Below are 25,288 nucleotides of genomic sequence, written 5' to 3'. Positions count from 1 at the left end.
TACTCAAAAATTTTGTGGAGCTCAACAGCCCTACCCATGCCAGTTTCACAAAAGAAAATGTGGCAATCTAGCAAGCTTAGCAGGAAATGTCCTTACTCGAGAGCAGTGATTTTCAAAATGTAGGTCAGACCTCCTCAGTGGGTCAGAAAAACAGTTAGTGGGTCATGACTCGCCTCTTATTAGTGAAATAGTCAGATAGAAATATCACACTAGGTCACGCTCATCTGAAACTTTTGTTTCAGTTATGCATGTTTATGTATTATGTGTGTCATGGTGGTGGTGGTGGTGGTATTGGTGGGGTGTGTGTGTGTGTGTGTGTGTACTAGAATGTGATATGGAAAATTTTACTGTGAGTAGTTACCAATAAAGGGTTAAAAATGATGTTGGGGAGATATTATGTAGCACTGGTAAACATTTGGGTTTTACTTTTGACTAACATGTTAAATTGTGCTCTTGCAAAACATATTCTGAGGTCTTCACCCCTCATTGCCTATGCATGTGAATGTGATCTTATCTGGGGATAAGATATTTGGAGACTCAATTTGCGTTGATATATTGGAGAACAAACAATTTAGACATAACACAAACCTCAAATTTGCTTATATGCTATATTTATTTAGAAAGAAGCACTAAATGAATGCATAGAACTGTACCTCGCTGAACCAAAATGTAAGAAAACAAAATACTCCTGTGGACATCTTAAATATCTGCCAGCAACCTCAGTTTACCTTGTGATCAGAGGCACAGCTGTTCATTGACCTTTCAACTTCCAGCTAGCTGCAGAAACCTTTCTGCACCTCTTCATGCTGAGTGACATACTGCAACCCAGCCACAGGCAAACTCCTGGTGTTTGTAGTGGAGAGTGTGGTGTTTACTACAATCTTACACAGCTTCACCTCCTACTATGTATGGAACTATACTCTTCTCTTTATTGAGCTCCTATCCTTTTTGTAATGTGACACAGTTTGGGGTGTTAAATTCCAGACATGTCTATTTGTTTATAATTTGTCTTTTTGTCTTAGAGCTCCAAACCATCTAGCAACCTCAGCCTTTCTAGTATCTGGGCCTATCAGGTACCTGCTCACTGCTACATCCATTATTCTCATTTTTATTGCAGAGTGTGATTGTGTTTGTGTATATTTCATAGAGCACAGAGATTTTAGGAGTATTACAATATGTCACAGCAGAATAGACTGTATGATACTTGAAACTATGACCCTCCGTGAGCTCATCAACAGTAAGTATAGACATGGAAGAGACCAGGGGTTAAGTTAGAGGTCATTTAAACCACAACAGGATGAGCTAACAATAGAGCTGTTAGATGAGATAGGAAGAGTCCCCAACACCATGGTGTTCTAGAAACCAAATGAGAAATAGTTACAAGATCTGACCGACCATGCTGTTCTACAGAGGGGTGAGAATATAGAGGGCTGGCTGGGAAGTGATGACTGGTCTTAGTTATGTGGAGATTTCCATAGAATAGAAATAGTTACAAGATCTGACCGACCATGCTGCTCTACAGAGGGGTGAGAATATAGAGGGCTGGCTGAGAAGTGATGACTGGTCTTAGTTATGTGGAGATTTCCATAGAATAGTAGGGACAAATGTGCTACATACTGCATCTTACATGGTATTGTACGGCTATATAGTTCAAGGCTAGCCTTGGGTTCACTGTGGGGCCTAGTCTTGAACTTGTACACTTGTAGGCTGGTCTTGAACTCCCCCTTTTCCTGCCTTAACCTCCTAGGTATAGGATTGTAGGTATGAGTCACCATACCTGGTTTACTCTTTAGATTTCTGAAATGTGAGACTCTTAACTGCAACGAACCAGCAAAAGAAGCCAAAAGTGGAACTGTGGCTCAAGTGATGGAGTACTAGCCTTGAGCAAAAAAGATCAGGGACAGCACCCAGGCCCTGAGTTCAAGCCCCACAATGGGGAAAAATGTGGGAAGAAGTAACATGCTCAGACTTTATGCACCACGTTTGGAGTGCCCATTGTGATGAAGCACTGAGGGAAAGACCCACATGTCTGTGCTGTGGTGACTTTTTACTGAAGTCCTAATCCGGTCCATTGACAAGAATGGACTTCTCGTAGGGATTGTCCTTGGCTCCGTTCAGTATTTTATGAGACTCTGACTCACCATGTGTTCATGGGAGAGTGCTCTGTCTGGGAGGCAGTCCATGTCTCCTGTTCAAAGATTTATAAGTTTGTGAAGAGGAGCATGTTTAGTTCTTCTCTTTTGAGAATGGATTAATGGTACTAAATATCGGATTAGGACCCTTTTTTGCTGTGTCATTTGGATATTTGTGACATCATTTGAGAGCCATACAGAATTATTGATCAAGCAGATGAATACACCAGTCAAGAAGAAGCATACTTCTCTGTCCTGTCTTATACCAATGATTCCACAGGCCTTGTATGGCCGTTGGACCCTACAATCCTCTCCCCCACCCCCCTGCCTGGCCCCCACCAGACAATAGCAAGTCTTATCTGCAATGAAATTGTTAATACCGGTCAGCTCCCTGGCAGGTGTAAGGATGCAGGTCCTGCAGGAGGCAGTTTAGCCCATGGTGGACTCCTGAGTGTAGTGTCTTTTAATAGTTTGCATCCTAGTTGCCTCTCCTACCTCCCTGTAGAACTGACTGAGCACCCTACATTGTCTGAGAGGGCTGAGATTTAGACAAAGCAACAATTTAGGTATCTCGAAGCTTATGCCAGGTTGGGAGAGCCCAGGAACCGTGGCAGCATCAGGAAAGGGAAAATACTCAGGGCCATGTCTGGACCTCAACTGCATAAAGTAACAGTTTACAGGGTGACCAAAATGCATCGAGAACACCCAGGTGCAAATGTAGCAGATTAGTTCTCCCAGTCAGCCCCAGCTGATCCAACTGCCTGTTCTAGTATAGCTAAGAATGTCGCCATGGCTATCTTGAGACCTTCTCAAGAGACTAACAGATGGCTGTTGGGGTATTCAAGTAGATTTTCTCTGACCCATTCTCTCTGTTTAACCAATCCAGTGGTTCTGAGGTACATTCTTGGGACACACTAGTAATGGAGCTTCATGTTTCTGCAATCAGTAAAGCCAGGTACTGGCAAGCCTGGTGGCATATACCTATAACCACAGAATTTGGGAAGTAGAGAAGAAATTCATGAGAGTGAGAGAGAGCGAGAGAGTGAGTGAGAGAGCGAGCAAGTGAGAGAGAGAGAGAGAGAGACAGACAGACAGACAGACACACAGACACACAGACACATAGACAGACAGAGGGGGGGAAAGAGAGAGAGAGAGAGAGAACCAAGCCAGGTACTGGTTCTCAGTGGGGTTATATACATACTTCATCCAGAAAATGAGATTGTTTTGAAGGAGTTCAAGTACTAATATGTTCTCACTTTTCAGATTTTGTATGTTAAGACAACACATTTCCTAATCATCGCCAGATACAGTTCCTTTCTCCTTATTCCTCAAGCACCTCCATTTCATATTTCTGCTGCTTCCTATACTTACAATGTGTGGTTATAAGCCTAGCCTAGTCCACCAAATTACAGGCTCTTCCCAGTCAAAGGATAGGATCTTACTCAGCTCAGATCTCTACAGCATCTGATGCAGGCTCTTTAAGTGGGTGAATGAGTGGACCACTGAGTTCACAGCATTCAAGGAGAAGATATAGAGGTGGAACTCTGATTCCTTGATAAGCAGGAAAATGACATGAAAGTATTCTTGGGGCTCATACACTTTTTTTTTTTTTTTTGCCAATTGTGGACCTTTATTGGAATTTCCAATGCCTGAGGCCTTTCCAGAAGCAATGTGAACACAGGTTCATGCAAGAGATAGCTCCATGAGTCAAATGTGAGCTGTGTTGGATAATAAGAGTAGCACCAGAGTTAGTAATGAGGTAGACTAGTCAAAAAAGTACAAAATGAAGAAACCATTGTTGGTTGGGAACATGACGCTTTAGGATATAAGAAAAGTGTGGGTATATTGAATTTATCTTAGATAAGAGCTTTAGCCTCTATTACCCCAAATTATATATATATATATATATATATATATATATACATATATATATATATGTATATATATATATTTTTTTTCTTTTTGGTCCAGTCGTGGGGCCTGAACTCTGGGCCTGGGCGCTGTCCCTTAGCTCTTCAGCTCAAGGCTAGTGCTGTACCACTTGAGCTACAGCGCCACTTCCGGCTTTTTTCTTTTTGCTTATGTGGTGCTGAGGAATCGAACCCAGGGCCTCAGGCATGCAAGGCAAGCACTCTACCATGGAGCCACCTTCCCAGCCCCGCCAAATATATTTTAAATGTTTATTATTCAGCATGGTATAACCCATATGGTTGAGTGGGGGAGCATCATTATGCTCCAAAGTGTGCCTAAACCATTATTTGTCTCAGTGGTTGCTGAACAAAGCATCAACGTGCTTTCAGCTTACTCTTCGATATAGAAAACAAATGGAGGAAGCCAAATGATTCCTAAAAGCTTTCCAGTCTCTAAAATATAACTGTTTTAGACTTTCAAGCGATTTGGAAATGCACATGATTATTTACAGTGTTTTTTTAAGGCCTGGAAATAAGTCCCAAATCATTATTCTGAACTACAGGGGAAGAGTCAATTTCCACACATAGAAGACTGAAACTAGATTTCTGTCTCTCTGCCTATTCAAAACTCAATTGAAAACCATGGTGGGAAAAGTAGCATGATGTGATGTAGACAACAAGGAGGAAAAGAGGTAGGGGAAGAAGCAGCTGAGTTTGATCCCTTCCCTTGTGAGTTTTCCTCTGCCCTCACCAGCTCCACAGAGCCAGGAGGAAGTGTGGTGAAGACGATGAGTTACTGATGAGTCATGGACAGATGGAAGCCCACCAATTCCTGATCCTTTGTCTTTCTTTATTTTCCCTAGCTCCTGACTATGAAACAGGGTGACCTTATTTCAGTCACAAAATGACGGAGTTTAACAGTGGCTTCTGGAAAGTTCTTGATGAAAAAATTCTGTTTTTGCTTTATGAAAAAATGTAGCCATTACATGCAAAAAATATTTTTATGGTCTAAGAGGAGTGTTGAATTCCATTGACACACACCATATGCCACCAAATTCTGTTGAGATTTTTCAAAGCTTGTTTAATAATGAGGAAGCTGTTAACTCCTGCCTTATTCCTAGTTTAATTCTAAAATAGGCTTTGATTTAAAAAAACACACACACACACACAAACCAAGTCTTTCTTATTTCTGTTTCTCCTCTTTCAGAGCTTTGGACCTTTTTTGATTATCTACCATTTCAGAATCCAGTGGGATGCTTCTGAGTTATACCCACACACACAAAATTGATCCTTTGATGATTTTTGCATCTCAGGAACTATGCTGTGGTTTTTGCATTCATGAACCCATGATGTCCATGCAAAGATATTTACATAGGGTGAGACTTCCTTGATTGGAAACATTGTCATATTTTTGTCTGTATCATACCTTCATGAGCAAATATGTCAAAAACACAGATAGGCACATTTGTGTCTATCCACAATGTCAAAATGTATTAAACAACAATAAATTCACAAGTGCCATCCATTTCACTAGTATTAATTCACTAAGCGATAGTCATGCTTATTGACAATCATGTGTTGTTTTATTCCAATCTTAACTACAAATGTTAACTCTTTTATTTATCTATTTATTTTACAAAAAGGTCTTTATTTGTAAAAAGCCAAAGGGGCCCTTTGGGTGTCTGGACAAGCAGGCTGGCTTCTCAGGGGTTCGGGGCATATGGGCAGATGCACTTGAATGTGTGTGTGTGGGGGGGGGGGGTGCCCTCTGAGTCTTCTGTGTCACCGGGGGCTGCCTTAGAGACAGGTAGCATTGGCTCAAAGACTGGGTAAGCTTCAGGGGCCTCTGCTTCCTGCAGTTCTGGAACAGGCCCCTCCTTGGTGAGCACAGAGGGGTCATCAGTGCTGCCTGTAGGTGGGCCCCCAGGGTCTCTCTCTTAACCCAGCTGTGTAGGCTGGGCCTCCTCTGTAGTGACCCCTTCTGGAGGTCTGGCAGAGGACACAGGGAGGTTGGGCTGGGGAGTGCCCCCAGGGCTCAGCTCTGTGCCTTTCTACAGGGAACCTTCTGAATGGAAACTCTGGTTGCCGTTCTCATCGTTGAGGTCCAGCAGAGTAAGAGGGCCACCTCCTCTTGGACTGGCGCCCCTGCCCCGCCTCTTCCAGCCAGCGATCTGTCTGTCCCACCACCTGCCCTCCACATTCCTCTTCTAGGGGATCCACCACTGGTACCCACTTGAAGATACGAAGTGAAGTGTCCCCCACAGTCCCATCTTCAGACCGTCTCAATGGTCGCCATCACCTTCTTGAGTGTCAGAAGTGTGCCAGAGGCAGGAGAAGCTGAGATGTACAGAAAGGATAGAAGGGACCAAAGCAGAGACAGAGACAGAGGAAATCTTTTGCTAGACAAAGCTGATGACAAGTGGACAGTTAGCGGGCCCACCACATCTCAGTCATGGGTGCTCCTTTCCTAGGCCCAGGCTTATATCTGGTGTGCTTGGTGTGCCTACAAGCCTGGTTTTTCTGATATTGTTTTGATATACCTATGTATCTATGTGTCCCTGACTTAATTTGATGAATTCATAGGTAGTAATCTTTCATTTGCATAAATACATCGTCTTTCCCTGTCTCATTGTTTGTGCCGGACAGATGGTGATTGTTTACTTGAGCAAACAAGATGTACAGTTTCTCTTCCTCAGCATTTGCACTCAAAATCAAGCAAATTGGTATTCTATAAAATGGAGTCACTCAGGGCAAGACGCAGCCTGACAACTGCTATCCTAGATCACAGTGCGCTCTCCAAACGAATCATACTTATTGCCTAGGAAATTAGGAAAATAATCTAGGATTTCATTTCAGAAGGAACCAGAAATATACATGTATTCATGTGGGAAAATCCTTGCTGAAATTCCAGAAAGTCCAAAGATAAAATCATCTAGCATGTAGGTGCCTTGTATATCATCAGTCATTAAGCTGGTGTTATCTGGTGTGTGGTTCAGAGTTTAAATGAGGGTGTGTAGTAGGTGGCAGAAGTAGGAAGATGGCACTTTGGCGAGTGATAGTTGTAAAATGAAACAAGGAAGAGACAGCACTCATTTGTTTCTAGCAACTTCTGCCATGTGAGAAGGGCCCCTCCCTACTTGTTCAGTGATGAGCTGATCGGGTCAAAGAAATGGATTGCTCACTTTGTAAGTCTCAAAGTTGGCCAGAGGTCTCTGAATAGTGAAGGCTTTCCTGTACCAGCGACACTAGAGATGGAAAAGAGATAGAACTGGATGAGTGCCCAGAGAAAAATCAACTTGATTTTGTACATACTTGACCATCTAACTTAGGGCATCCCTAGCAAAACCTCTTCTGTTGAGAAAAATCACACATCTTTGCCCCTCCCCCCATATCCCAGACTGACTTGAGTTTCTGTCAATTTCATGACAAATATGGTTTCTTTATTCTTTGTTACAATGAATTATTCCCTTCATTTCTCTTGGAAAGTACTATATGGGGAATTGGAAAGAGATCTTCTCAACCTTAAGTTTTTCCTTAAGTTTTATGTTCTGTTTGGGGGCTTTTATTTTGAAAAAGGTAATTTATCAACTCCATAAAAACCAAAATTACCAAACCTGTGTTGTTGTTGTTGTTTTTTCCATTTTATTTTGTTTGTGTGCGTGAATCATAATAATGAGGTAGGTTCTTCATAGGAGCTTGCGGACTCACAGCAGGCAGGAGGCCATTGAACCATTCTTTCACAGGCTCTCTCCTGACTAGCTGAGGTAGGACGCCCAGTCCACAGCTCGGTGAACAAAAGCTAGAGAAGACACCTGCATGCTGCCACCACGCTCACCAGTGGTTCCTTCAGCTCTTACTGACTCCCAAGACTTTGCTCAGGCATTGCTTTCTTAAGAAACCTGCCCTGGAAACGGTCAGATAAGTTGATGTTAGTCGAAATGAACCCCAAATGTTTTTTCTTTCTTGCTATTGTTTCTAACATATTTATAAGATATTTCTTCGTTGCTTTGTATGTCCCTCCCCCATGGTATAAACCCTGTTTTCACTGTAATTTGATGTTGGTATAATTTGTGGAGGGGAAGGGAAAACACAAGTTGTTTAAATAGGGATACAGGTGGACCCATTGCAACAATGAGATGTACAAGACGTTATGTGTCAAAAAACAAACTTTACAACTTTGATGCAGATGGGAAGGGAAGGGGAAACAGAGGAGGAGGCAACAATGCTTGATGAGAAATGTACTCATTACCTTGCTCATGTAATTGTCACCCCTCTGTGTGGTATTTTCACAATTTTTTTAAAAAAGCATAAAACAAAGGCAAGTGATGTCTTTTCTCACGATGGTCTGCAGATGCCACTGTGGGCAATGCCGATAACGCCAAAGGCTCAGCTGATGCCAAGAGGAAAAAAAAAAAAAAGAAACCTGCTCTGACAAACACCTCTTATTCTCTTCCTTCTCCCAGAGGATCCTTTTCCTGTACTACTTCTACACTCTGTGCCTATCTCAATATATAGAAACCATCAGTCTGTATGTTTATCCATGTCTGGCTCTCCTACTCTCGTGGGAACCCTACAGAAAATAATGCTATTTTTCCAGTAGCTCCACATACCTTCAAGTGAATGGCAATGACTAGGAGTGTTTAAATGACCTGGCCTTGGTCATTTTGATGTGGTAGGCACAGAACTTCTGGAAACGTTTGGACTGCTTCATGCAGGATCTACCTCAGCAATGTGCTGTTTATTTTCTGACTCAATAAGGCCTCTTTTGGGGTGGGGGTTGGTCATGGGGTTTGAACTCTGGGCCTGCCTGGGCGCTGTCCTTTAGCTCTTCAGTTCAAGGCTAGCGCTCTTCCATTTGAGCCACAGCACCACTTCTGGTTTTCTGGTAGTTAATTGGTGATAAGAGTTTCACAGACTTTCCTGCCTGGGCTGATTTTGAACTGCTATTGTCAAATCTCAGTCTCCTGAGTAGCTAGGATTATAGATGTGAGCCTTAATAGAAGATGGAAAGGAGATAGAGTTGGATGAGTATCTTTTAAGCATGTGATCTCCCTGAGTTCTTGGGCAACATTTTTTTTCTGAACTTTGAGAGATTGTACAGGGGATTACAATTTAATATGTCCAACTAAATGTCCAATGCTTCTTCAACAGTCATTTCTCGTTTCCCACTTTCTTTCTCACTTAGGTACATTGGGTATTCTTGCTGTATTTGTCCCTTGCACCCTTTTTCACTCATCCATACACTCCTCTACTATGAAGACATTTTTTTTGGGGGGGGGGCAGTTGTGGGGCCTGAACTCTGGGCCTGGGCGCTGTCCTCGAGCTCTTCAGCTCAAGGCTAGCGCTCTACCACTTGAGCCACAGTGCCACTTCTGGCAATTTTCTTTTTGCTTATGTGGTGCTGAGGAATCGAACCCAAGGCCTCATGCATGCAAGGCAAGCATTCTACCACTGAGCCACCTTCCCAGCCCCTACAAAGACTTTTTGAGTAGGTTCAGTAATGATCTCTATTTTCAGATGGGTGAAGGCAAGCTGAGACTAGACACGGGACTTGCTCTAAGAAGCTGCAGATTGTAGACGGCCAACCTGTGCTAGCTGCTGGATCCATTTGGCTTTAGATACCATATTCCTGTGCCCTCTACAAAGCTTTCACCCCAGTGGATCAGAATTGTGAACATGTGTTAGTTCTACTTCCATATGTATTACTGAGGTTTGAACTCAGGGTCTTGTGCTTCCTAAGCAGAAGATCTCTCAAGTCTAGCTCTTTTTATTTTTCAGATTAGGTCTTAACTTTTTTCCCCCAGACCCTGTACTGTGATATTTTTTTTCTCATAGACTTTTTTCTTTGCCTAGATATCTCTAATTACAATCCTCTAGATCTGAGCCTCCTAAGAAGTATAACAGGCATGAGCCACCAGTGTTATGATATTCCAGTTCTCTATTCTTTTTTTTTTTTTTTGTCGGATGTGGGGCTTGAAATCTGGGCTTGAACACTGCCCCTGTACTCTTCAGCTCAAGGTGAGCGCTCTACCACTTGAGCCACAGCACCACTTCTGGTTTTCTAGTGGTTTATTCACAGACTTTCCTGCATGGGCTGGCTTTGAATGGCCATCCTCAGATCTCAGCCTCCTGAGTAGCTAGGATTACAGGCGTGAGCCACCGGCACCAGGCTCAGTTCTCTACTCTTGTCTTAATTTTTCTGCACATTCAAAATTGTTCTCAAAAAGAAATTCTACTTTTTAAATCCATTTAAGCTCATTTTAGACTAAACGATATGACAATATTTTGAATTAATCTAAATTATGAATTTGATCTCACTTTACCTTGAGTATATAGGTTATATTTAAAGAGCTTACATGATTTGGAAAATAATGTATGCAGAACAAGAGAAAGCATTTGGAAGGATATATTCCAAGAGAACAACTAAGCCCATGTAGCTCTAGGCTACAGGGTGGTTTTAGTTTCCATGCTTTGATTTTTTTGGTAGGGTTGGAGATAGAACCCAGGAACTGTGCGTCCTAGGCAAGCACTCGACCACGGAGCTATTCCACCAGCTCTGACTTTTTTTGTCTGAAGTTGGTATTTGATGCTTTTACTCATTGGTTGATGTTCTACCATTTGAACCATGCCTCCAACCCCTCTAATCTGACTCTTTAAAACTAGAAGAACTGTTACTATTCAAAGTAGGAAATCAAGATGTTCTCAATTTTAAAATGACCATAAAGGGGCTTGTATAAATGAACACTTGAGTAGATCTTCTAGAGAGGACCCAAGGGAAGTGGCTAAAGGCATCCACAAAAATAACTTAATGTCAGCCTTTCACTTGTTTTAAGCTTCTGCTAAGTCGAGTGGTTCCTGGCAATAGTATTATTACTTAATATTTAAATAGCGATCTAATCTGTTTGTGTGTTTTCTGAACTTAGAAGCCCTTCTCTTTTGTAGAATTTTACCACCAAGGTTCAATTAGCTAATACCTAATGGACTATGAACTTTCTATCTATGCTTCCCATATAGCTGGGATTATAGGTATCTGCTACCTCTGTCCAGCTTGTTTATTGATGTAGGATCTTATTAATTTTTTAACCAAGGATGACCTTCAACCATGATCGTCCAGCTCTCTGCCTCCTTGGCATGAGGTGCCAAGCCTGGCTCCACTGATTTTTGATGGCCATTAGCTTTGTCCTAATCACTTTTTTTTTTGAAGGTTGTGGGGCTTGAACTCAGGGTCTGGGCGCTGTCCCTCTGCTCTTTTGTTTAGGGCTAGCACACTATCACTTTTGAGCCACAGTTCCACTTTGAGTTTTTTGAGTGGTTAATTAGAAATAAGATTCTGACAGGGACTTTTTTGCCTCGTCTGGCTTTGAACTGTAATCCTCAGATCTTAGCCTCCTGTGTAGCTAGGAGTATAGGCATGAGCCACTGGTACCCAGCTCTAAACACTTTGGGGAGGCGGGGCTTCATTGACTCCACTGATTACTAAGTCACTGTCTGATATTTATTATTCAGATGAATATTTGTAATAAACAGTCCATTGGAAACATATTTAATAATTAAGGCAAAATCATACTAGAAATAAAAGTCTCCAAATAGCCACTTGTGATTGTGATGGTGTTATATTCACAAAATGTGATACTATGGGGTAAAGTAAAAATTTCCAGAAGCAGAAAAAAAACATAATTTCTATTTTGTCAGATTGTTTCCTTTATGTTCCCTGAGAGATAATAAACTCAGTTCGATGGGCTTGACTTACCTCCATGGGGCCAAGATTTTTTTTTTTAAACAGAATCTTAAGGAGTTGTTGGAGAATTTCGCTTCAGGTACAAAAGATCCTGTTGGACTAGCTTACCTTTTCTCCTTTTACTCATTATGAAGAAGTAGAACTAGAGGTGGGAGAATGGATGCCATGTTAACAGAGAGGATACACTGGCCTAGACAAAACTCAAACATGTTCCTTGTTACCCTAAAGGCCCATTCAAATACACCCACAGAGCTTCTCATTCATTCAGCCTGGAATAGGCCTGAGAACTTACTCATAAAACAAATTCCTAGATGCGGCTGGTCCAGGGGCCACATTCTGAGACCTTCAAGCCTCCATGTTAGCAGACCTGGATTTGAATATGGAGAGCATATACACACACTTTTCTAACTGAGATTTATCTGAGTCTTAGATCTTTCTTTAATAAACGGAACTGGCAACTACTTGTTCTAGGTGTGTTATAAGACTTTTGTGTGAAGGAAATTAAATAAAATGTGAACATTATTTAAAAACCTATTAGTACTACTAGTAATACTACAAGTAGTTTTACTGTGAATGAAGCTGTAGGCTTCTGTCAAGTTAGACAGGAACTGGGAGTAGCTTTGAGTTGCACAGGCAAGCCTGTGAGAGCAATCAGAGAACCCAAAATGAAAGTTACATGGTGGAGGGTGTAACACAAGAGCCTCAGAACCCAATGGGGAACATAGATGGAAAGAACAGATGAGTTCTTTTGTCCATCCAACCTGCATATGTCATTCAAATCTCAAAAACTGTAGTGCCTACTTTCTTAATTTTGTGCGAGGGTTCTTTGAGTTTCACATCAAAAGAACTGGCACAGGGCCTGGCATACAATAGATACTAGATCCTAATGTAGTTATGAGGACGAAAGCCACAGGGAAAGAAATCCAAGCTGTTTTGGTAATAGGGCTATGACTTGTGAAGTAGCTAGCCTCCTGATCCCTAAACACTTTGTTTCAGTGAGGCTGCATTACGTGAGCAAATTGGACGTACTGTTCTCAAGTGTATTTCCAAAGGAGATGGCAAAGTCAGCACAAAGCAAGGTCATCTAATCTCTTCGCCGCAGCTGGAGCTCTCTTCCCTAGTCATTCTCCACCATTGACCTACACCTCTCATTTTTTTTTTTTTTGCTGTGACCTACCACATAGTCATTAAGCAACACTTTGTGGAATTCCCTAGCAGGCAAAACACTGACAGGAGAAAAATTGAAATTACATGGAGATTAGTGCATAGAGCTCTTCATTTTCCTTTGGATTATGTGACACTTGAATCAAGCCTAAGCCAGACACGACAAGACAGTACTGTGAGCTCTGTACTCATAAACACCAGATAAGCCTCAACAATCTGCTCTCGGTGTGTGGAAGTTCCAGACTTGCAAAACCCTGGAGTTAATGGAAGCAACAACTATAGCACACTTGCTGACCTAGTCACCCAACTTGACGCCATGTCATAAGGCTGGAATGTAGCTCATGATGTCAGGCTGCACAACTTTCCTCTTCCACCTCATGCTGATTAGATGTGACCTGCTCAGCTGCGTGCCTTCACACAGTACATGGACCAGAACTTTGCCCATTCAACCTGACATCACACGTGATACACACATGCAGGTTGTGTGCTAGACCAGGAAAGCCTATTCCCATGCTAGGCAGTGATTGACTCAATAAAAAATGGGAAAATTTGTCTAGCGTCTACCCTTCTCTTCTTCACTGGATTAAAGAGATTGAATGGGCCTCACAGGCTACGTGAGAAAGGTAAGAGTGAGGTATTTTAATGTTATGAGCTAGCATCAGTTTCCTCTCTAGCCATTGTTGGCCAGAAAACATGGAAAATAAATCTCTCTGTAAATATCTAGTACATTTTCCCCAATTTTTAAATTAAGACTGAAATAATCTTTATTTTTTTCTACTGCAAATACTTCCCATGATTGCAGGATAATGCACTACTCAGTTTTTAGATTCCCTGACTCAATAAAACTTGGCTTTTCTACCCTTTGCTTAGAAGCATCTTAGTGGTTTCTGATTTTTCAGGACTTTGTGCTTTTCAATAGTTTCAGCCCTTGAAGCGTTGACTCCCATTTCATGTACAGATGTACAGTCTTTTCACTGTACAGATATACAGTCTTCTGATCTCTTGTTTGGGATGAGTTCTGTTTATACTCTTGGTCTCAGCCACCCACAAGGAAACCATGCCATGTGCTTGGCACAACTCAGATCTGCTCTACTTCCAGGATGGCAAATTCCAAAGTCTTCTTCTGCTATCAATTAATTCTCTGTTGCTAGTAACATAATGCCATGGGTTGATTAAGACTGAAGGGAAAGAGGTTTATCTGGGATTATGGTTCTAGTTCAACATTGAGAGGCCACATCTGATAATAATCTTCTCATGGGTAGAATCTGGGGGTGACATAGGACATTTCATGCCAGGACAGGGAGGACATGTGTGTATGTCTATCTTCTGGACACTCCTTCCTTTTAGAAAGCCACAGTCCCCTTAACCTGGGAATCTTAAAAGTTCCCAAAGGTATAATTATGAAAAGTTTAGTCTTCAACTAAACCTTCTATTGGAGGTAATGGAATCTTTAAGCAGGGGAAGAAATTATGTCACTGGGGATGTGTCCTTTAAGGAGATATTGGAACTCTAGACTTTGTATGTGTGTGTGTGTGTGTGTGTGTGTGTGTGTGTGTGTGTGTACGCGCGCGCATGTGCGCGCGCGTGCCACTTCTGGGCCTTGAACTCAGGGCCTGGGTATTGTCCCTGAGCTCTTTTTCTCAAGGCTAGTGCTCTACAACTTTGAGCCACAACCCCACTTCCAGTTTTCTGGTGGTTAATTGCAGATAAGAGTCTCACAGACTTTCCATCCATGGCTGGCTTGGAACCACAATCCTTGGAGCTCAATGTCCTAAGTAGCTAGAATTATAGGCATGAACCATCAGTGCTGAGCTCTTATTTTTCTTCTATTTTTGCTTCTCATACACCGTGAAGTGAACAACCCTCCACCAGACTCTCTTCATGAGGTACACTTCCACAATGCCTTCAATCCAGTTGGACCAAGTGATCATAAACATGAGCTAAAATAGAACTTTCCCCTTATTAGGTTGATTGTTTCTGGTATTTTTGGAAAGTTGACTATGGAGCTTTATGATGGTGACCTCTAGTCCTAATTACTTCCAAACAACTCCACCTCTAAACACCACAGTTGGATTAAATTCTCATCCTTTCAATAGCTTGCAACGGATATTAATCTCCAATATGAATCTCAGGGGTAGGAGACAGCTGCATACAGAACTCTAGCACTCTTCTTTCCCAGATCTTTCTTTCTGTTTTGCCTGACATTTTTATTGTGACCTCTACCCCTTTTGCCTTACGAGATAGCCTGCTTTATGGCTTGGGCTTGATTTCTTGCTTCTGCATGGATCTAAATCACCATTTTCAGTCCCACCCTTTACTGCCTTTCTCCGATGCTTCTCATTCTGTCTCCCCTTCCCTCCCCTTTCTGTGTTTCCCAGAGCACTTATAAGAGTCTTCTACCTAGCATCCATCTTCAGATCTGTTTAATCTAATCCATATTAATTACAGCTTTCTGAATATCATCCTAATTTGGGAATTCCATGAGAAATTGTCCCACTTTTATCCCCTAAATCCCTCTTTGATCCCCTAAATCCACACTTTGATTGTGTTCTTTCCTTTCCACTGAAATGGCCTTTCTCATATTTATCTGATACATACTATCTATTCTCCTAAAACTCCATCTCAAACGACATCTCCAGATTCTTCCAACTTGACTTGATGGCTTCTCAGTGCAGTATTTCCATGCTAGCTACCATGGTTTACACACTTGTTTTAGCTTCCCTGTAACTGTGATCTGGTAGAAGGCACATGAACTTTGGATTTAGAAAAAGATCTGGGTTAACTCTCTTGTATTTACCAGTTTTGTGATCTTGGACAAGTCACTTCCTTTTGCAAGGACTGAGTCTCCTCCTGTGCATAAAGGGAATGATGCTATCTACCTCCTGGGATTGTAGGAAACTGAAATCCAATGACTGCCATACAATAGTCCCTCAATACATAGTGCTTCTTTCTTCTTCATCCCTGTGTCCTTGTGGTAGAATATGAAGTGCTACTCATTTTGCACCTCTGGAAATACCAGTAGTGTTTGTCAGTGAATACTGAACTAAATATACATACAATGCATCATTTTTTTTTTATTGTTGAAAGTTGGAGCCCCAAAATGCAGTTTCCTTTTTCTTTTCTTGTTCTATTTTTCTTTTCTCTTGAGGGTGGTGGTGGTACTAATGTTTGAATTTCCAGCCTCATACTTGCTGGGCTACTGTTCGACCAATCTAGTTCTATCTGGCCTTGATTTTTGCTGGTTATTTTAGAGATAGAGCCTACAAAACTTTTCTGCCTGGACTGACCTTGAACTGTGATTCTCCATATCTCAAGTCTCTCAAGTACAAGTATGAATCATCAGCACTGGCAACAATGCAGTTTTTTCATTTACAGTCTATTCCTACTTAATTTATGTAAATTTAAAGTAGATTATTCATTATTTACTGTGCAACACCAACTATTTCTGTTTTACCTATTGAGAAAGACAATACTCTGCGTCTGGAGATAATTTTTTTTTGACAAAAACTCAGTCATATTAATTGCATCTGCGAAGCTTTCCCTTCAAGTCATTGGCTCAGGATAACACAATATGACCCATTAGGGCTCTAACTACAGAGCCAAACATGAAGTGGGCTAAAAGTATTGACTCACATCCTGTGTATGTAAGTGTGGGAGAAGGGTCCTTATTACAAAAATATAATTGTCTTAGTCCGTTTCTTTTTTCTATTAAAAAAATACCAAGACAAAGAAAAGGGGGTTTGCTTGGTTCACAATTCAGGAGGGGGACAGGCCAAGAAGCATTGTGTCAGTATCTGGTAAGCTGGATCACAGAAGATGGCAGAAGTTTATATAAGGAAGAGAAGCCACACAGTGAGTGAGGGAACAAGAGACTGGGGCAGGTCCAGGCTAACTTTTTCATAACAACTCATTCTATCAGGAACTAAGCCAGTGCTAGAAGACCTAACCCATTCTGGGAGACCAGCTTTAGTCCCCTCACAAAGATAGTTGTGGCCCAATCACTTCCCATTAAGCTCCACCTCTTACAGGTGCTGCCATCTTTCAATACCACTGCATTTGCATGAGTGACCACATTTTCAGCACATGAAATAATATCTAACCCATAGTAATAATGATACTACCAAATGCTGGTTAAATAAGTGCTTGTTATTTTTACTTTTAAGGAACAGCAAAGCTTCAAACTAGATGTGTTTCTTAAAGGTATCATGGTGTAATAGAAAGGAAGTTGGAGTAATGTGGAGGCCTGGACTCAAATCTTAGTTCCACTACATATTAGTGGTGGTACTTCATGCAAGTTATTTGGGTCTTTCTGCTTTCAAAAGGTAATGACAATACCTTCATCACAGATTGTCCAGACATTGAAAGACATGCGTATCAAATGTCATGACATGACATTCAGTGGAATGCATGGCATACATATAAAGAGCTGTTAGCCCATGTTAGATTATCAGAGTATCAGATTATCAGAGTATAGAGGAATTTCTCATGAAAGACCTCGCTCACTTTGTCGATATACAGTAGTATCCATAGTGTTGTCATCTGCCTAATAGGTCTATGTGACAAGCATCTGAAGCAGTGAACTTTGAGTAAAGCAGATTACTGTCCTTAATAAAGTGAGCTGGTCTAATCAGTTGAAGGCTTTAGGAGGTAAAAACTGAGGTCCCAGAGGAAGGAGAATCCTGTCTTCAAACTAGAGCAGCAACATTGGTTCCTTTCAAGGTCTCTGAACAATGTTCCTGCTCTGCAGATTTTGACTTGCCAGGCTTCATTAGTTGTATATGTCTGTTTCTTTCTCTCTCTTTTTTTTTTTTTTGCCAGTCCTAGGGCTTGAACTCAGGGCCTAGGCACTGTCCCTGAGCTTCTTTTGCTCAAGGCTAGCACTCTACCACTTGAGCCGTAGCACCACTTCTGGCTTTTTCTGCGTATGTGGTATTGAGGAATTGAGCCCGGGCTTCATGCATGCTAGGCAAATACTCTATCACTAAGCTACATTCCCAGTCCCTATATGTCTGTTTCTTAAAATGAAGCTCTTTTCTTTGACTCTATGTCCATGTTTTGAGAAAGATGAGATGAGATGAAATGAGAGAGAGATTTTCTATTGATCCACTTTGCCCATTAGGTGGTAACTAAACACCAAAGGCTATATTTAGTTAATTCCACAACCTCAATATTTAGCACAGTACCAGTCCCTTCATAAAACCTTAATGAATTGAATAGTAGCTCGCATTCATGCACTGTCTTGCAAAAAAAAAAAAACACAAAAGGTACTTCATGCAATGTTGGATTAATTCCTTCCCCTATTTGTGGGACATTTCATACTTCTTTGCTTGGCGTGGCAATGCAGTGAGAGAAAAGATAGAAGGCCTTCTCGAAAATTAATGGTGGGTGATGGACAACTAGCAGTGGATGGGGGCAGATGCAGAAACAGAAGTTAAAAATGGACAGTGGGAACCAATGCACACATCCAGGCAAGATAGCATGAGAGCCTGGAGTGAAAGAATGAATTCAAAAGAGACTTAGGGGGTGGAAAGAGTAGATGAGAAACAGAGAGCGAGGTGTCTCCCATGCTTCTCTGGCTTGTGGCTGAAGTGTCTGGGAATGCTACATGGGGAAGGAGTAGAGTGTTCTCATGCTCTTATCTGATCCCAACATTCCTCAATATCATAACACAAAACTTCTCATGCCAACACTGAGTGGAGGGTAAGAAGATCTTTGCCCCAATATCTGAAATCAGGAGAAGACAAGAATTCCTGTTAGAGCCATTTTGCCCCCGTACCCCTACTCAAGCCCCACTATACAGACTGTCAGATTCCCCTGGATTGAGGAGGAGGCAGAGAAGCAGGCCCAAAGAGCCTCTCTCATTTCTTTTTCTTTTTTTTTTTTTTTTTGGTCGGTCGTGGGGCTTGAACTCTGGCCTGGGCTCTGTCCCTCAGCTCTTCAGCTCAAGGTGAGCGCTCTACTGCTTGAGCTACAGCGCCACTTCCGGTTTTCTAGTGGTTTATTGGAAATAAGAGTCTCACGGACTTTCCTGCCCAGGCTGGCTTTGAACTGTGATCCTCAGATCTCAGCCTCCTGAGTAGCTAGGATTACAGGCGTGAGCCACCAGCGCCCGGCTTCCTCTCTCATTTCTTGATGATATGGTTTTGTGCTGTCTGGCTGACCAGCCCCACCAGCCTCTCTGAACATCCAGTTGTGTTTTATGAGTGACCTCGGAGGAACCCACTTCCTGCTCTACTGACTTCAAAGAGCTGGCCGACTAGTGTGTTGTCAGGGTTCCTGTTAATTGGTGAAAATGAAAGTACACTTTCTCCAGAAGCCTGAAGAAATCCTATTACTTTTTTCCTCAGAAATGCCTTATTAGTCTTGCTTGGGAATGTATTCCCTTTCAGTAAATTTTAGCCCTTGACTTGTTGACATCTGTAACCTGCCTGCCCATTCCATCTTCCTCCTCTTCTGCTCTCTTGGTTGCTAAATCAAATAATGAATCAAGTACCCCATAAGCAGCCAGACCTCTTCTTATTCGTAGCATAGTGGCTATTCAGAACACAGTAGACAGAGGTTACATTCTCTCTCTCTCTCTCTCTCTCTCTCTCTCTCTCTGTGTGTCTCTGTCTCTGTCTGTCTGTATGTCTGTCTGTCTCTCTCTCTCTCTCTCTCTCCCTCTCCCTCTCTAGCTAGAAAGCTAAGCTGGAACCCAAAGCTCATCCCTGGCCTCCCATACCTCTGCAAATCTCTGCTTGCCCTCCTCTTATCTCTATTTGTCTAGATTCTATCAGTAGGACCTCAAGATTGGGATGGACTATAGACTGCTAACCTCTGTTCAAGGATACTAGCTTATATAGCTGCATGTTTGTCTTGGTCTCAGAATCGGAATTCTTCATGACCCTGAGGCCTTCAGAGTACAGAGATCTAGCCTTATTTTCCAAACACTTTTCCACTCCCTGGTCTGCAGGACTGCCAGGTAATTCAGGGGACAATTAGAATTCTTTGAGACAGAGTAAACGCGCAACATATGTGCTTTTTATTAGTGCTTGAAGTTCTCAGCCTTGCTCACCCTGGAATGTCTGGAGTTTTTGGGACACTTCCAAGTGTGATTAGGGGTGGCCTCTGCAATGCAGGGTGAGGTAGGTTCAGCTAGGACTTGACCCAGCACCTGGTTCATTCAACTTGGAGAATGGGTCTAATACCAGACCTCAACTCCCTTCTCCTACTACCACCTCATAATCAGCTGTGAGACGACAATCATGACTTCCTGAATCTCAAGGGACAGCAATCAGGTCCTGGCCAGATGGCTAGACAGCTGGATGCTATTTTTATTTCAAATCACTGAAGAGGCTATGACCAATAGAATGCCCATTTTTATGGAGACCGCTAAGCCCTGCTAACTTTGTACATTCAGAATACCTCCAGCTGGTAGAGCTGGTGGCTCTCTGACTGTGTCACATTATTTTGAGTCCACCATCTTCATAGTTTACCCTTTATTGTCATATTGGGAATCAGGATAGGACACAGGAAAAAACAGTCATCTTCCTCATTGTTTGATTGTTTTTATGTGCTGACATTCCTGGCTAGAAATAGTTCAGAGATAAGTAAAACTGATACCACCTAGGGCTCTTGGGTCATTTCTGTTCTCCACTAAATAAAGAACTACAAGGCAGGAAAAGTGGGAGCCGAGCTGAAGTTTATTTGAAAGTCAGAGTAAGGTGTCAGGGAAAACTAAGGAAAGGCTCTTAGCTACTAGTGGGTTGGTATGAGTTTCCAACCAAGACTCCCAGCTTAGAAGGCCTCCTTATGCCATATGAGATCCTGTTCACTTGTTCCCTGGGTGAGGAGGAGGAGAAAGACAAGGAGGAGGAAGTAGAGGAAGAGTAGGAGGAAGAGGGGAAGGAGGAAGAAGAGTAGAAAAGGAAGAGGAAAAGCTTCCTCAGTATAAAAGAGTAAGAAATGGGGCCTCGAAAGCTTACTGCGAGTTCATGGGCTCCATCTTTTACAGCCCTTTGGACTAGTCTCGGCTGCTTGGCATGTATTGGGTCACTGTCGCCCTTAACCCTGTCCCCTGCATGGTTTTCCAGGGTTGTTGGGGGTGTTGCTTCCATCAAGGCTTACCTCAATTTTCCAAGGCCTTCAAGAAAAAGATGAGGTTACCGTCTCTTCTTAATCTTCCCAGTTTTCTCCTTTGTGCCTCTCCCTCAAAATCATCTCTTAACTCATTCTTTTCACTAAAGCCAAGTGTATATTTTTTACTTAAATGTTTTATACCTTAATCCTTTCTTTACCTTTGAAATATTTCAGTTATTTATTTCATCTTGGTTTCCAATACAGGCAACTAAAAATTGTCACCACACCTATAAGCTACACATTTTGGTAGAAGGTCATGGTGCTAAGTGACAGTCTAGGCAAGACCCAACCTGTTTCCAGAGTTCTCTGCTTCCTCTTGGCCATATGTCTGCCATCTGCTGGCCTGTGTATTACATGAGGTCAGAGGCTGTGGCTGCCTTGCCTACCACTCTGTCCCCAGCCCTGACTCAGAGACTGGCATCCAGACTCTGCAGAACAAACATTTATGGAGTGAATGCCTTGAGACTGAGTGAGCAGGGGCTGTACGATTGTGTTCTTTGTCCTCTATGATAATAAGAGATCATCAGAGGTCAGGTATGAGATTTAATAAAAGTGGGACGCTACTGCCCACTGTCCCTGTGCATCTGCAATCCCTTAGCTCCTCATCTATCTTCCCTCTGCCTTAAAAAAATGAAAAACAGTGAGAGTCTTGTGTAGTCACCAAGATAGCACTGATTAAAAAATGAAGGGGGGGAAGTGGTACTGTGGCTCAGGTCGTAGAGCGCTAGCCTTGAGCTGAAGAGCTGAGGGACAGCACCCAGGCCCAGAGTTCAAGCCCCACGACCGACAAAAAAATAAAAAATAAAATAAATAAAATTAAAAATGAAGGGAATAGTTAAAAAGAAAAAAGTCTAAACTCTTGCCTGTGGAAATAATAAAGCAAAAATACTAAGGTTAATTGTATTCAACATCTTATCGGGCTTGTACTTTCTTTTTCTTTTTTTCAAACAGAATCTCACTCTGAAAGTCCTGGAACTTGGAATGTAGACAAGAACTTATGATCTTCCTGCCTTGGCCTCCTGAGTACTGGAATTGTAGGTATGTACCGCAATGCCTCATCAGGCTTATATTTTATTTGTTGTCTCATTAATCCTCACAATAAACATATGCAGTAGATATTTTGATCATGTTTATTTATGGAGGAAAGTATTGGAACTTTGTAGAGCTTAAATAACCAGCCCAAGCTGGTAGGTGAAAGAGCTACAGGTCTGTCTGAGTCTAGATCTCAATCACCAGCTTCAAACACCAGTTGGCTGCACATATAGAATAAGGTTCAAGTCTCATTCAGCTTTGTTTACCCATAGCACTTAGTCCAAGGTTATGTGTGCCATGGTGCCATGTGGAAATAGTAACTATCTGTTGATTCATGTGGAGAGGATCAAAAGCACCAGGACAGAGTCATTTTACTAGCAAACAAGGCTGCCTGAGGGAAATTCCAAAGCCAACTGAGATAAACGAGTCCAGTGGCACAGGTGATCACAAATCCTACCAAAGGGAGAATTTCTTGTTCAATATGTTTGGGATTCATAGCATTAAGTTAAAAGAGGGTTTTTAAGTGATTATAAAAATGACAGATCATAAGAAACAGCTGGAAGGATCCTGAAGGTCTTTTGTTCTAAACTAAAGAAAGCCAGTTGAGGTGAATTTTGACCAGGGTAAAAGAGTAGACGGTCTTCACAAGTAAAACAAATAGAAGGCCTAATTATTGTAGCTCTGGAAAGAGTCATCACTCCTGTCTTCCATCTTGCTGTTTGAGGGAGGAAGCTGCTTCCTCCCGGGCAGGGCCATCCCTTTAACCACCAGAGGTGTTACCCCATGGTTCCCTGCTATCCTCATCCCCCAGAGCTTTTGTGTGGTATATTTAGATTATTCTCTGAATGCTGTCTTGCTTTTACCCCTGACATTGAAAGAAACAGAAAGAAATGAAAGCTACAAAGAAAAAAAAATGAATAAGTACTTTGTATATATTTACTGCCTACATGCATGTATGAATGACCGTAGAACTCATATTTCTGTGGAGGCTACCGTGTAGACTTGACGTGATCAAGAATCATCCCACTGCTCAGTATAAAGGAAGCTGGTCTAAATCCTAATAGACATAGGTGGGCTTACATAATGAAGAACTTGATGACTCACTCTGACCACTGATTAAAAGAGTGTCAAGAGGATGTTGTAATTATTTTCAAAACAATTAAGCATTAATACTAAAGGGAAAGTATTTGATACTGAAGGGAAAAGGAACGAATTGTCCTCCAGTTACACCTGGAGAACCTCAGTGTCTCAGGCAAAATTGATCCCAAGTCATCGCACATCCAAAGATCTTCACTCTACATCTTTACATTTCTATTAATTGGCCCCACTCCCTAATTACCCAGCTTTTGAAACACAGCAATCAGAGAAAGTGGACCTTGGATTCGTTTAATTTAGCTACCAAGACCGACTGGGTTTTTTTCTTTATAACTTTCTCTTGCCTATGGCTTCCTTTCCATCCCTGTAACCCTAAGCTCTAGCCAAGGCTCTTGCATTCTCAGCCTCTGATGTCTTGTTAGTCCAACTTGTCTCCCTGCCTAAATCACATCTTCCATCAGCAGTTAGATGCAACATGTCTCCCTACATGCTACCTGGAAGCTCTAACTCCCAATGTGACTTTATTTGGAGATAGCTCCTTTGTGAAGGCAATTAAGAGTCCATGAGATCATCAGGTAGAACTCTACTCTGAAAGGATTGTTGTTAGAAGAGAAAGACAGGAGAGACTATTCTTTCTCTCTGCTCACACACAGAGAAGAGGCCATGTGAGCGCACAGAGAAGTGGCTATCTACAAGCTAGAGGAGAGACCTCACCAGGAACTGAATTTTTCAGCATCTTCAGTTCTGGACTTCTAGCTTTAGTATTGTAATAAGTTAAATTTTTACTGATTAAGCTATCCAGTTTGTGGTATTTTATGTCAGTCATAACAGACTAATAAATTGGCCATTCTGTGCAGTATTAGCAGAGTTAGATGCATGAAACACTAGACTGTCCCATATTGTAAAATACCCTAAGTCCCTCAGTGACTTGTAAGTTCCAACCCTTCGGCTTGGAGCCTGAGGCCATCCTCAATGCCACACTCACAGCTACGCAGCTACGTGCTCAGTGCATAGGTCTTTTACGTTGTTATAAGCAGACATTCTGCTCCAATGCTCTTGTCTTCAAAACACATTTGACATGTTCTAAAGCCACAATGAAGCATGAAGCCTTTGGGAAACTGCCCAAAGTTGCCAAAGCTAAAAGATGAGTCATATCCCAAGGGATGGAAGGGTGTGAAGTCGAACAGGTTACAGATGTGGTTACTTGCCCTCTTTCTTCCTTGTTAATAGAGTCCTCTCTGGGTTTGGGGGAGCAGACAGGCCCAGATTCAGAGTGATTGTGATACCTAAGTCAGATGTTAGCAAACCTTCTTCATAAAGGACCAGCTTAACTAAATGTCTACCCTGTTACATCTCTACCCTCATAGCATAAAAGTAGCCATGGGCTATCCATAAATAAATGAGCATAGCTATGTATCAATAAAACTTTATTTACAAGGGCTGGGAAGGTGACTCAGTGGTAGAGTGCTTGCCTCGCATGCATGAGGCCCTGAGTTCAATTCCTCAGCACCACATAAGCAGAAAAAAAATCTGGAAGTGGCACTGTGGCTCAAGTGGTAGAGTGCTAGCCTTGAGCTGAAGAGCTCAGGGACAGCACCCAGGCCCAGAGTTCAGGCCCCACGACCAACAAACAAACAAACAAACAAACAAAAAAGTCTTTATTTACAAAAACATCATTGGCTAGATATGGCCTGTGGGGCATAAATTGACAAGTTTCTGAAATTCAGCTTCCAGAACACTGAGATTGTTGATCACCTGAATGAGGTCAGGAATAACTTGGACATTTCTTGTTATAGAAAGGCAAGCATACTATACCTTTTAAAGTTTTGGTAATTCAAAATATAGACCTTAGACCCATAGAATCATCCTCATCTTAGAGCTTGCTAGACATGCAGAATCTCAGGTCTTACCCCAGCCGTCCATAGCAGAATGTGCCATAATCAGAAGCCCCAGTGATTGAAAGGTACCCAGAGCTTGAAAGCCCCTGGTGATAGAACATTCTATGACCTGCAGCTGCAAGCCTCTCTAACTTATGCTGACAGGAAGGGGAGTCATGAACATCCTATCTGCTTAGCTAACGATTTTGTTTGGTCCTGAAA

The 25,288-nt window shown here is 42.0% G+C and overlaps 1 non-coding gene and 1 pseudogene across 1 annotated transcript; one reads left to right on the top strand and one right to left on the bottom strand.

Moving 5' to 3' along the window:
• Positions 1 to 5,745: 5,745 nt before the first annotated feature.
• The window catches only part of LOC122094916, a 32,390-nt pseudogene continuing 12,847 nt past the window's right edge, over positions 5,746 to 25,288 (bottom strand).
• Positions 8,360 to 8,445, top strand: LOC122103502. The gene has a single exon (XR_006146768.1). It is a non-coding gene; the product is annotated as a small nucleolar RNA SNORD35 (small nucleolar RNA).

This window comes from Dipodomys spectabilis, unplaced genomic scaffold (assembly GCF_019054845.1).
Source record: "Dipodomys spectabilis isolate Male_0828 unplaced genomic scaffold, ASM1905484v1 ptg000001l, whole genome shotgun sequence".
NCBI classification, from domain to species: domain Eukaryota; kingdom Metazoa; phylum Chordata; class Mammalia; order Rodentia; family Heteromyidae; genus Dipodomys; species Dipodomys spectabilis.
Note: the sequence above shows the minus strand (reverse complement) of the source record. Positions and strands in the feature narration are given on the sequence as shown.